At 37.5% G+C, this 10,367-nt stretch overlaps 1 non-coding gene across 1 annotated transcript; it reads left to right on the top strand.

Moving 5' to 3' along the window:
- Positions 1-9,418: 9,418 nt before the first annotated feature.
- Positions 9,419-9,525, top strand: LOC116543513. Its single transcript, XR_004265595.1, has one exon. It is a non-coding gene; the product is annotated as a U6 spliceosomal RNA (small nuclear RNA).
- The last annotated feature ends 842 nt before the right edge of the window (positions 9,526-10,367 follow it).

Here is a 10,367-nt window from a genome sequence, read left to right on the forward strand (position 1 = left end):
GGATCCATGAGTAAGTTTAGTTAAATGCAGTTCCAAAAGATGGTGAGAATTATCAAACTTTGCATAGTTATTTAACAACTAATGTAAGACAAATAAGACTAATGTCCATCCTTTCTCCACTGAATATAGTGAGAGTTCATTCTATGGTAGCTTGCACAATTTACTGTCAAAGTTAAAAAAACTTACTCATGGATCCTTGAGGTAAATATATATATATATCCTGCCAAAATATTGAATATTGTATGTTTTGGATTAAGGACACTGTCTCTGTGGATATTCTTCTTAACGGGAACGTCAGAGTTAGTTCTTTTAGCAAGTACCACATTTTCTATACAAGACAGAATTTCTGATTATCTTTGTGGGGATCACAAACTCAGTGTCATGAAGGGGCCCAGCAGGTCTCATGATTCTGAATCTCCTAGTTATGAGGGATAGAGATGGTGAAAAATCCATATCCTACCCAGAAGCATTCAATTCGAAATTTAAAATAATGCTGTGCTGGCCAAACAAAGCACATCTACAGGTGGCACTGGGCCAGTGGTGGCTAATGTGGGACCTCTATTTTCAGATAGGAAGAGACGAGTTAAGTGAGTACCATCTATACTTCAACAGCAGTGCAGTTTGAGGTCAGCATCATGCAGGTTGTGGCCTGAGTTGGGATAGGGTAAGTGAATCCCTTTCTTTTCATTATTTTAAGGACAGGTATTGGTTGGATCACATTTAATTAAAACCTGTGAGTGATAAACTTGTTCAGATTGTGAAGCATCTGGATGTTTTGATACCTTTTAGAAAAAATAATGAAATATGATATATTTAATTCCATCTTTGAACAAGAAACAACTTTGCTAGTAGGAAATGTAACCATAAATCTAGCAATCAATATGAAAAATTTTGTAGCAAAAGCACATACCTCAGAAAAAACCCCTGTCCAGCCAGGGTTATCTGTTTTGGATTTTGTGTTGAGTTCCTCACTTCTCTGTTCCTCATTCCTGTCACAATCTTCCCTTCATTTAGAAAATGTGCTCATTTTTTTTTTTTGGACAATCAATTGAAATCAGTTCCAAAAGGTTTTTTTAAACTTTGCTATTTGATTTTCCTCCTTTCTCCATTTTTTCCACCTTCCCTTACTTTTCTGTTCTGTATTTTTGACATGGAGTCTTATTCTGTCACCCAGGCTAGAGTGCAGTGGCATGATCCCAGCACACTGCAACCTCTGCCTCCCAGGTTCAAGCGATTCTCCTGCCTCAGCCTCCTGAGTAGCTGGGACTACAGGCTTGCGCCACCACACCCAGCTAATTTTGTATTTTAGTAGAGACAGAGTTTCACCATGTTAGCCAGGCTTGTCTGAAACTCCCGACCTCAGGTGATCCGCCTGCCTCGGCCTCCCAAAGTGCTGTGATTACAGGCAGGAGCCACTGTGCCTGGCCTCGTCTCTGCTTTTTTTTTTTTTTTTTAAGTCAGAGTTTTGCACTTGTTGCCCAGAGTGGAGTGCAATTGTGCGATCTCAGCTAACCGCAACCTCCGCCTCCCAGGTTCAAGCGATTCTTCTGCCTCAGCCTCCCGAGTAGCTGGGATTACAAGCATGTGCCACCACACCCAGCTGATTTTGTATTTTTTTTTTTTTTTAGTAAAGATGGGGTTTCTCCATGTTGGTCAGGCTGGTCTCAAACTCCTGACCTCAGGTGACCCACCCACCTTAGCCTCCCAAATTGTTGAGATTACAGGCATGAGCCACTGCACCCAGCTCTGTTCTTTTATTTGATTAATTTTCAACTGGTTGTTGAAATTAATTTTGTAACTGACTTGTAATTTTAATGAGAGATTAAATAACTTGCCTATGTTCAAACAAAGAGTAAGTGGGGAGCTGGAATACAACTCCAGTTAGTCTGGCTCTAGAGTCTGCAGGCTTAACTTCTAGGCAATAGTTCTCTGTAAATTGAAAATACTTTTTAATTAACATGCAAATTTATTTTGAAAGTAATTTTTAGGCTGGGCTTGGTGGCTCATGCCTGTAATCCCAGCACTTTGGGAGGGCGAGGTGGGCGGATCACAAGGTCTAGAGTTTGAGACCAGCCTGGCCAATATAGTGAAACCCCATCTCTACTAAAAAAAAAAAAAAATACAAAAATACAAAAATTAGCTGATCATGGTGGCAGGCACCTGCAGTCCCAGCTACTCAGGAGGCTGAAGCAGGAGAATCGCTTGAAGGCAGAGGTTGCAGTGAGCTGAGATCAAGCCACTGTACTCCAGCCTGGGTGACAGAGCGAGACCCAAACGCGAAAAACAAAAAAATAAAAAAAAAAAAAAAAGAGAAAGTGATTTTTATAGGTTTTATTATGTTACTCTAAATTCATGGAGAAATAGTGTATAGTTTAGGTAAGAAGCGAGCAATGACTTTTCCCCAAGCCCACAGTCAGAGTGAACAGCGTAATTCCTTCCTTGAAGGTAGGCTGTGATTAGAGAGGCACATAGTCAAGGGAGGATCTGTTTGAGATGGAAGAAAATCAAACCTTACAGAGAGGCAATTAAAGGAAGGAAAATATTTAAAGATATAGAAGAGAGAAGCAATGACTTCTGAATAAATAAGGGGTGAGAGGAGGGGGTCAAAGGCAAGAATGAAAGAATTTGGTTAAGCAAGGTGAGGGGGGTCTCATTGTTTTAGAGAGAAAGGTGATGAAAGTGGACATGATCCTGTTAAGATGGCTAATGAAGGACAAGGTGGAGAATTATGAGTCTTAAGCCCTGTCACCCTGACATCACAGGGAACAGGCAATAGTTAAGACAGGGAGAAGTCCTCTGCCTAGTGCAGGAGCCCAACAACACCAGATTTTGAAACAAGAAGAAAAACTTACTCATGGATCCTTGAGGTAAACCTAAAGAACAATAACAATTATTCAAGTCAGTCTAGAGTTAATAGTTTCAATAATTCATTAATTTCCCAAGAGTCTTCCCAGAAATTATGTCCTCCCACAGGTTATTAGACTTTCTGCTCCCCTGTGGGTAGGCCCATAACGTTGCCACACTTGCAGGTGGTCCCGTGTCTTTTCCCCCTTAGACACTATCCGGGAGTGAAAGCTTCAGGGGATATTCGGGTTAACTATATTTCCAATATTTTGTTTCATTCACCACCTGTCTCCTGTCTTTTCCATTTCACCCTCCCTGTTTTTTCCATCTTTTCAGTTTGGAATCTTCTTTCCATAATGTGATAGCCTCAAGAGCCAAAGAAAGGCAATGTTAGAAACGTTCTAATCTTATAGGAAAAGAAAACCGACATCAAGAAAGGAAAGGGCAGTGCCTGAGCATGCAAAAAATTAAAGGCAGTTTTAGCCTCCAGTTTTCTTGACTTTAAGTTCAGCACATTTTCCTTCATATTCTTTATAATTTTCTCTTCTTTCTGGAATATTCCTTTAAATTTTTTTTTCATTAACATACTGACCATCTTCCCTCCCTAGCATTTTTTTCTGTTCTTTTTGTTCATGTCTAAAATGTTTCTTTTGTAAAATGATCTAAATTCTAGGGCAAGGCTTGTAGAAGTTTTAATAATACTAACTTTGATAGTAAATTGTACAAGCTACCATCAAATGAACCCTCACTGCATTCAGTGGAGAAAGGCTGGGCATTAGTCTCATTTGTCTTACATTAGTTGTTAAATTACTATGCAAAGTTTGATAATTCTTACCATCTTTTGGAACTGTATTTAAGTAATCTATGACAGGGTTTAATAATTTTTCTTCTGCTCAACTTGTATGATTCAATGAGGCTAAATTCACAAACTAAAGTCCTGTGTTCTTGGGCCTTTTAGCCTTAGGATAAGTTTTGGTGGGAGAAGAAAAAGGCTGACATTCTAGAAGCAGGGCTTGCCTATAAAGAGGCAAATAAGGAGGATGAGGTCCCTAGATACAAGGGTTTATGGTACTGAAACAACCAAGAACTTGCTCAATTCCCTTGTGAGTTGTGCTAAGTAGCCACATCTCTAAATGCTTGTCAACTGCTTAAAAGCATCAGCGTTAATCCCCCTTTGAAGAAAAGATCAGAAAAATAATCCCTTACGCTACTCTCCCCAGGGAGCGTCAAATCCTCTATGCCAGCTGTAGTGTGATTTTCTCATGGATTGTTTAGGTATCTTGTACAGGTATTGATCGACTTACGACCTATGCAACTTATGACCATTCGACTTTACGACCACAATTGCTAGCCACGACTGCTCCGCGTCTGGCAGCGCAAACGTTGCTCAGTACTGTACATATAGCCTACTCAACTTATGACCAAATTGTGTTACGACCGGTCTGTCGGAACCAATCGTGGTCGTAAGTCGAGCACTAGCTGTACTTTGGTGGCGTGGCCAAGGCCCAGAATGACATGTAGGACTGATGATGAGCTGAGAAGGTGATTCCCTTTTCCTTTTCTTCTCAGCCTTTGTAAAGGTTGAAACTCTTAAGGGAGCTTGGAAGACCTTATTCTTTTTCTGGGGATAGGGTTTCCCTCTGTTGCCCAGGTTGAAGTTCAGTGGTTCTGTCATAGCTCACTGTAACCTCTCCCTACTGGGCTCAAGTTATCCTCCCCCTTCAGCCTCCTATGTAGCTAGGACTACAGGCATGCCACCTTGCCCTACTAATTCTTTCAATTTTTTTGCAGAGACAGAGTCTTGCTGTGTTGTCCAGGTTGGTCTTGAGTCCCTAGTCCCAAGGATCCTCCTACATCTGCCTCCCAAAGTGTTGGGATTATAGGTGTAAGCCACCGTGCTTGGCCCTTAATCTTTTTTTTTTTTCTTTTTCCTCTATATGCTTTGAGGAGGTGGAGCATCCTAGTCTTGATTAAACTTTGTTTAGCTTCCCTATGTACTCCCTTATTATCTGTTTGCTATCATTTCTCTTTCCTAAATTGAGAAATAGAAAATAAACTGAAATATGGTTCCTGAAGTTGGCACTGAGGAATAACAATCCACATCAGTCTGAGTTGATTGGTTCATAAAGTATATAATTCTCACTGAAATCATTTTAGAAAGGGGACCCTTGATTAGGTCTCATTAAGTGCAGAAGGCCGTCGACTACTAGAATACTTGGGTTTGCATCCTGATTCCTCTACTTACTAGCTGTGTTATTCTGCCTGCTTTTTTTTTATGCCTAAGTTTATTCATTTTGAAAATAGGATTTATAATAATATCTACATCCTAGGATTATTATGGAGAAAATGTGTTTATGACAGAGCTTGGAGCATAATGCTCAACACACATTATATCACCATTTCAGACTGCAGTCCTTATCTGTTTATACATGTAGGGGTAGTGAACCATAGCCTCCTCTATCTTGGGCACTATGCTAGCTCAAGATTTTCAAAGAAATAATAGGATCAAGATCTTTGTGGTCCTGGTTTGAGAGGCTCTTTCCCAAGTTATCACAGTCCAGAGAATGCCCTGTGCGAATTCTTTCTCAAGAGGCCTCCTATTTCTAAGTTAATGAAGCTATTACTGTTTGCTGGAACTCTGATTGCCAGCTAAGCCATTTTAATCATCTCTTTATTCTTTAATCAGTGGACTTCTCATTCTTCAAAGGTCTCATTAATTTCAGACAAAATGCTCAATGATGGGGAAGGAAAAGGTGAAGGACAAGAGCTCAGCAGAGTTAGGGAATGTTCCTTAGCTCTGTGACACACCAAAGAGACTTAGAATTTGGAAATTCGATTTTTTTTTTTTTTTGCTTTCCTAAAAAGAAATGCAAATAAAAAATTCCCGTGGTTGTCTGGCTAAAAAACTATCCATTTATTTCTTTTTTGCAGGGACAGAGCAGGGGTAAGTAGCAGAACAAGGAACTCCTGGGAGCACCAAACCCTTAGTGTCCATTGCAGCTCAGGGAGATAGGAAATTAGGCATTTCTTCCATTGCTGCCAGCCTGACTTCGGGATGCCTCAGGGAAGGCTACCCTTTCCTGCCAGCCATGCAAAGCTTTGAAATTCTGAGGACACAGCTAATATAACTTATCTCTCATTCTTTATTATCTTCATTCTCATCTTATTTTTCTTACTAACTTCTTGCTCTCACCCTTCTTTATTTACTCTGTTTTTTTCAACACTTCAGGTTTGGAAATTGCTCTCTTCGTATCATCGTAATAAACCACTAGAAACTTGCATTTATTTTCTATACTTTTGACTGATGATTGAGATGTCTGGTTATGGAGAACAAAGAAATTGGAGAAATGTGAAGCTCAAGCTTCTGCTGTGCTTCAGTGAAGAAGTCTGGAAAGTTTAGGAAGATACACTCTTGATTAAATGGGACTAAATGTCAGCACGATTGAAGAAAAGTAAAGGAACTTACCTACACTTGATTGAGACAGTGCTAAAATAAAACACATCAAAACAAGAATGAGTTCTGGTTGTCCAGGGAGAACTTAGATGCCATAGACACTATATTGCAGAAAGGTTTGGGAAAGAGGATAGAAATGAGTCATATTTCAATTCCTGTTATCAACTGGAATGCAATGTGGTGATCAGCTGGATATCTACATATGGATTGCAGTACTTTTTTTGACTACAAGATCTATGCAAACTATCTTTTAATTTCGGCGATTAAGAGAATAAAAATATTTTTGGAGATTGCTAGTTTCTCAATCTATGGACATTTTTCTGTTCATATGTCTTCTTTCATTGGTGATTCTCCTGCTTTGTTCTTTCCTTCTGCACCTTTCTTTCACCTATTCCTCTCTCCCCTTAATTTTCTTTCTTTTTTCCCTTTGTTTGAAATATTTTTTGTTACACCAAACAATTACCACCTAACTGCTCCAATAGGGGTTTCCACTTTCCAAAATTCACTTGTGTCCTGTAGAGATGAATACCAAAAGATCAAATCAGGAAGTTCTTGAATAGAACTTGACTCTTTAGAAGCTAAAGAGTCAAAGAAGTGAAAGTGTGCTTACTATTGAGGGGGATATTTCATCCTCTCCTTTAAGTGATTACTTTGAGCACTGTATTTTCTAAAGTTTATAAACTAGAGCTGCGCTGGAAAACTAAAAAGAGAAGTAATATATTCAAGAAGAGTATATCAAGAAGGAACCCATATGCTTGGTAATGAATGAGAAGTTTCACTACCCATGTGATATCTTATTACAGGCGCTGAGTCTTAAACACCTGATCACCAGCAGAAATCAAGGCCACAGTCATGCATTGTAAGAACCTGGGATGATCTTCCTGTTTAATATGTTAGGTTACATGGCAAAAGGGAATTAATGTTGCAGATACAATTAAAGTTGCTAATCAGCTCACCTTAAAGTAGGATAATGATCTTGGTATATCTGGGTAGGTCCAATATAATCACAAAGATTTTTAAGAGTTAAAGAGGGAGGTAGAAGAGAGTAAGAGAAAGAGATATTAAAATGGAAGAAAACCAGAATGATGTGATGCGAAGACTTGATTTATTTTTGTTCACTTTGAAGATAGAAGAAGGGTGCCATGAACCCAAGGAATGTGGGCAGCCTCTAGAAGCTGAAAAAGCAAGGACACAGATTTGTTCCTAGAACCTCCAGAAAGAATGCAGTCTAGCTGACAACCTGATTATTGTTCAGTGAGACATATGTGACAGATTTATAATCTGTGGAACTGATAGGTAACAGATTTGCGTTGTTTTAATCCATTAAATTTGTGGTAATTTGCTAGAACAGCTATAGAAAACTAATGCAACATGGTTAGACTATTTCCCCCAAATTCCCTTGTAGTTAGGTGTGGCTATATGATTGAGTTCTAGCCAATCTACTGTTGTTAGAAGTGTTAGGAAAGTCATCCAGTGGATGATCTTGGAAGATCATCTACTCATGATCTTCAAGCTTTTTTCTTTCTGTTCACTTATGGAGGACAAACATGATGAACTTAGGAGTCATTATTTGAAGATGGTGGAGACTTTAGATAAGATGAATTTGAGTGCCTAAGACAATGCTGAGAGAAGGGCCATCCACCAATCTGGAATTCCTGTTTTGGACTTCTCATAAGTAAGAAATAAAATTCTATTAGGTAAAAGCATGGAGATTTTAAGATCTGGGGTTAACTTAATCAATGCAGATAAGAAATACAAAAGAGAAGTTGCAAGATCTGAAAGACGGAAGGAAAATCTTTATATACATAGTAATTTTAGAAGTAGAGACTACAGTTTGTAGATATAGATATAAATATGGGCTAAATTCATAGCAATTAAAGTTAAAATTTTCTATTTAGAGAAAGGTTGAGTCCACCAAATGGAAACTATTGAATGTTTATGAGTGTGAGATTAACTTCATTTATCCTGCTCAGAGTAAATGAAAACATTCAAGAGTTTCCATTCTGGGTCTGAGATTCACTTCATTTTTCCTGCTCAGGATAATCTTACACTCATAAAAAGTATATCTCACACTCATAAACATTATAATTAAAATGCACAGCGCAAAAACAAAGATAAAATCTTGAAAATATATTTATGTAGGAAGAACCGTCAAACTAGTAGTAGATTCTTATCAACAATAATAAATAATAAACAACAAGAAAATGGAATAAATCTTCAAAGTACTGAGAAAAAGTAATGTTCAATTCTATACTCAGCTAAGTTTTCATTTAAGGCTGAGGGTGAAGTAGAGCTGTTTTTAGTCATAAGAAGCCTTAGAAAATTTTTCACACACATGTGGAGTTTAAAGAACCACTAAAGGATTTTATCTGGGCAAGAAATAAAAAAGATGTAGCATATAACAAATAATGTTAAGCAAAAACAATGCCGATTGTTGTAAGTCTAAGTAATTGTTAATCATGAAAAATAAATGATTATTTTATTTTTAAAAAGAATGCCATAAACAAGATGGAGAATGTGGAAAGAATAGTTTGGAGGGAAGATGGTCAATAAAGATTATTATCTAGTCTTAGAAGAAGATGCTGATTATCTTTAATTTTTAAAGCAAAATTAAGTAGTACACGTTACGAATATAAGGATGAATAAAACAAAATCCAGAAAAACAGTAAGTAAAACAAAAGAAACAAGGAAATCTAATATTGTAGCAGAAGGTAGGAAAGAAGATTTAAAAAATAAAAGAAGAAAGCATAGAACTGTAAGTTGAAAACACAATATAAATTGGCAAAATTTAGATAAACACATAACAATTCACAATATAAAATGAACTAAATTCATCTGTTAGGAAACAGAAAATTTTACATTGTTAATATCAACAAAGTCAAGCAATATGCCATTTAAAAAGACACAAGACAAAAACAAACTCCTAAGGTTCAAAATAAAAGCATGAAAAATATATATAATAGGCAAATGCTAATTAAAACAAAGATGTTAGAACAATGCTAATATCAGACAGTGTAGAATTAAAGTAAAAAAAACAGTCATGAGGACATGAGCAGATATGAGGATATGCGTTTAAGCAGCATTTAGAAGTTACTTAGATACTTCTATTAGAAAATAAGAGTGCCCACTTTGGCAGCACATATACTAAAATTGAAATGACGCAGAGAAGATTAGTATGATCCATGTGTGAAGATGGCATGCAAATTCATGAAGTGTCTCATATAAAAATAAAATAAAAAAAGATAAAAAAGTCTGGAAATTAATTAAGAGCTTCATATAGCAAGCTAGTAAAAGAAACAAAAATAAAGCAAAAGTAAAGAGAAGGAATTTTAGCCATAGATATACACAGCCCAAGCTATGACAAAAAAATGGTTTCAAGAATTGGAAAAGGAGGCCAGGCGCGGTGGCTCATGCCTGTAATCCCAGCACTTTGGGAGACCGAGACAGGTGGATCACGAGGTCAAGAGATCGAGACCATCCTGTTCAACATGGTGAAACCCTGTCTCTACTAAAAATGGAAAAATTAGCTGGGCGTGGTGGCTCGTTCCTGTAGTCCCAGCTACTTGAGAACCTGAGGCAGGAGAATCACTTGAACCTGGGAGGCAGATGTTGCAGTGAGCCGAGATCGCTCCACTGCACTCCAGTCTGGTGACAGAGATCGCTCCACTGCACTCCAGTCTGGTGACAGAGATCGCGCCACTGCACTCCAGTCTGGTGACAGAGCGAGACTCCATCTCAAAAAAAAAAAAAAAAAAAAAAATTGGAAAAGGAAACTCAAGATTATCAGATTTTACAGATGACATGATTTTTTACATGTATAATTCAAGAGAATCTAAAAATTATTGGAACTCAAAGAACATAGCAGCGTGACTAGATATAAAATCTACTCTCAGATATACAACATATAACTTATATGCCAGCAATAATTATTTGTAAAATCCATATAAAGGTATTATTCACATCAGAAAGAAAAAACAAGTATGTGTGTAGGAATTAATCCAACAAAAGACATGCAAGACCTTTCTGAAAAAAATTATGTTACATTATTGAAGGGTATATGAGAAAATTC

Source organism: Sapajus apella, unplaced genomic scaffold (assembly GCF_009761245.1).
Source record: "Sapajus apella isolate SASKATOON/1434 unplaced genomic scaffold, GSC_monkey_1.0 scaffold188, whole genome shotgun sequence".
In the NCBI taxonomy this organism is placed as follows: Eukaryota; Metazoa; Chordata; class Mammalia; order Primates; family Cebidae; genus Sapajus; species Sapajus apella.